Source organism: Schistocerca americana, chromosome 2 (assembly GCF_021461395.2).
Source record: "Schistocerca americana isolate TAMUIC-IGC-003095 chromosome 2, iqSchAmer2.1, whole genome shotgun sequence".
In the NCBI taxonomy this organism is placed as follows: domain Eukaryota; kingdom Metazoa; phylum Arthropoda; class Insecta; order Orthoptera; family Acrididae; genus Schistocerca; species Schistocerca americana.
In genome coordinates, this window is record NC_060120.1 from 458,400,080 (window position 1) to 458,403,527 (window position 3,448).

General features: G+C 47.1%; 1 non-coding gene across 1 annotated transcript; it reads right to left on the reverse strand.

Moving 5' to 3' along the window:
- Positions 1-2,440: 2,440 nt before the first annotated feature.
- Positions 2,441-2,515, reverse strand: Trnat-ugu. Its single transcript has one exon. It is a non-coding gene; the product is annotated as a tRNA-Thr (tRNA).
- Between the last annotated feature and the right edge of the window lie 933 nt (positions 2,516-3,448).

Here is a 3,448-nt window from a genome sequence, read left to right on the forward strand (position 1 = left end):
CCACAGATTTCCAAATGAAATGTTCCTGACATCGCACTCCTTCATGCTGTACCGATAGTCACCATTAACATCACGAACCGAAACATTCTACATGCTAACAGTATGTGGCATCCCTATACTAAGAGTATGTAAAATGCCTCTGTTCGAAGTGTAAATACGGACTGTTGATATACTACGAAGGAGTGCGCTACCTGATAAATGAGACGTCAGGTTAAATGGTTCAAATAGCTCTGAGCACTATGAGACTTAACATCTGAGGTCATCAGTCCCCTAGAACTTAGAACTACTCAAACCTAACTAACCTAAGGACATCACACACATCCATGCCCGAGGCAGGATTCGAACCTGCGACCGTAGCAGTCGCGCGGTTCCGGACTGAAGAGGCTAGAGCCGCTTGGCCACCGCGGCCGCCCGCCACGTTAGCCGAGAGCGCTAATGCGCTGCTTCCTGGATTCGGGTAGGCGCGCCGGCGCCGTATCGAATCCGCCCGGCGGCTTAACGACGGAGGCCGGTCTGCCGGCCAGACTGGATGTGGTTTTTAGGCGGTTTTCCACATCGCCCTAGGTGAATACCGGTCTGGTCCCCACGTCCCGCCTCAGTTACACAGCTCGCAGTCATCTGAACACATTCGCACTATTCCATGGATTACACTAGACACAGACCGCTGGGGTACACTAATTCCGTTCCGGGGGGTATGGGGTGGCGGCAGGACGGACATCCAGCCACCCCTTAAATTAACCTTGCCAATTCCGATTAACCATGCCGACCCTGCGTCATTCCGGGAAAAAGGCACAAGAAAAAAGAGAGAAAAGAAAGAGTGCGCTACCTGATTGACGATAAAAGTTAAGTTAGTACTACTCGTGAGTTCCATAGTGCTACAGTAGCTCAGCAGCCCAGTGACTATACGTAAGGAGTTAAAAAGAACAGGGTGCAATGGTCCAATAGTTCCCCATGACCCACACGTTTGTGTAGTCAGCCTTAAGCGATGCTTGATTTGGTGTAAGGAACGACGTCATTGGGGCAGCGAACGGCATTTCGATGTAGGTGATTTTTGTGTTTCGGATGTGGTCCCATTATTACAGCTGAGAAAATGCTAAATGCGGAAGAATTTGAACAGATTTTGCAGCATTGTGCAGTTCGGAGATGATGATCGTTTGTATTAGCATGATGGTGCAGTCTGTCATAACATAGATTTTATAAGTCTAGTTCAACTGCATTTCATGAATATGTCGACAATGTAAAATTAGTCTGACATTCCGTGTGGTTATGTACGAGGGGCGTTTTTTTTCTCGGCTAATTTCGCTTGAAAAAGTGCGGAACTTGTTATGGGACATCGTTGAATTTTCCCACTTCAATCCTTACAGTTTGATGAAGTTGCGATAAGTGGTGGTCCTATACATAACCTTCACAGTGTGGTCTGTAAAGGAGATCGTTCCAAGAAGGGAGTGGCCATTGAGTTTCTTCTGGCGGGAAATCGGAGCAACGCAGATATTCACTGGCGCTTGCAGAATATCTAAAGGAATCTGATAGTGAGCAAAAGCGCAATGAGACGTTGGACGAGGTGTCTGTCATCATCGTAATAAAGTCGCGCAAACCTGTTCAGTCTCCCGCGTCCCGGCCGGCCGCACACAGCTGATTCCTGCAATGTTGGAAGGTGCGGACACTCTTATTCGAGACGGTTGACGGATCACAAACACCTCGCTGCACAAATGGACGTCTCTGATGGCAGTGCTGATACCCACCTTCACCCATTGGGATACTCAAAGCTGTGTGCACTCTGGTTTCCTCGCCACCTAACAGAGCAACGAAGGCCCGTCTGCGCGGAATTTCTTCCGCGCTACGAGGCTCATCGTGGAGTTTATTGATTTACTGATGCAGCAAGACGCTAGCCTCCACATCGACCAGCAGAGGGGTACCATGCAGGTATACAGGCCCTCCCTACTGGGAGGTAGCCTCCTAAATGTTGAAAAATAGACTTGTAGCCAAAAAAGTGTGGAATACTATAGTGTATTGAAATCCTGAGTAAAACCAACCTGCATTCAGAAGAAAAATTATGTTGCATTACTTATTAAACATCCCTCATATGGCGTGTATATCACGTATGTGTCAACGGTTTGTCGCCTAACCATGCACTGTCAGTGCACCTTTAATAGGCCTAGCTTGAAAATTAACCTAGCCGTTCGAAATTAGTCTTCAGCATAATAAAAAGCAACTGTATCTGAATTACAATAAAGAACTTAGTTTAATTACAATATCGAGCCTTAGTTTGAACCTATAATGGAAATTCCTAAAACTGTAAATCTATTGATGAACGTGGCTAGTTTAATACTCGCGAAAAATAGATGTGCGAGACAGCCTAACACATGAAATGATAATTAAATTGACACCCTAGCTGCAAGCAGGCGTTGATACACTTCATTGGGGACATGTTGAAAATGTGTGCCCTGACCGGGACTCGAACCCGGGATCTCCTGCTTACATGGCAGACGCTCTATCCATCTGAGCCACCGCGGGCACAGAGGATAATGCGTCTACAGGGACTTATCCCTTGCACGCCCCCCGTGAGATCCACATTCCCAACATGTCCACAACACTACATTCGTAGTGCGCCTAATAGATGTTTGCCCATCATACTCATTACTCGTGGCAGATTAATCTACCAAGTCCCGTACGAGTTCGGGCATAGCGTGTGCGTTCGCACAAGAAGGTCAAAGGCCGGTAACTGTTCTTTCGGGAACAGATACTACCGTCATATATAGTTAAAAATATGGGTTCCCGGCCTTTGACCTTCTTGTGCGAACGCACACGCTATGCCCGAACTCGTACGGGACTTGGTAGATTAATTTGCCACGAGTAATGAGTATGATGGGCAAACATCTATTAGGCGCACTACGAATGTAGTGTCGTGGACATGTTGGGAATGTGGATCTCACGGGGGGCGTGCAAGGGATAAGTCCCTGCAGACGCACTATCCTCTGTGCCCGCGGTGGCTCAGATGGATAGAGCGTCTGCCATGTAAGCAGGAGATCCCGGGTTCGAGTCCCGGGTTCGAGTCCCGGTCGGGGCACACATTTTCAACATGTCCCCAATGAAGTGTATGAACGCCTGCTTGCAGCTAGGGTGTCAATTTAATTATCATTTCATTTCTAGCAAAGCTGCATGGTCATCGACGGTAACTGTTCTTTCGGGAACAGATACTACCGTCATATATAGTTACAGCCTAACACACATTAAATCAACCTATCCAATTATTTGAGCTGGAGTCCATACAGCTGCTGTCCTATTCACAAGGTGTAAAACGAAGTCTATGCTCCTTAAAAATAGATAGAATGTGAACAGTGATCGCTGCTGCTTCCTCCCACAGAAATCGCTGTTCTGCTCCTTGTTGCTTTAAAACGAGTTCTTTCACTTTTGTAACTGCAACGTTTTCCATCATGGAAGATCAGAT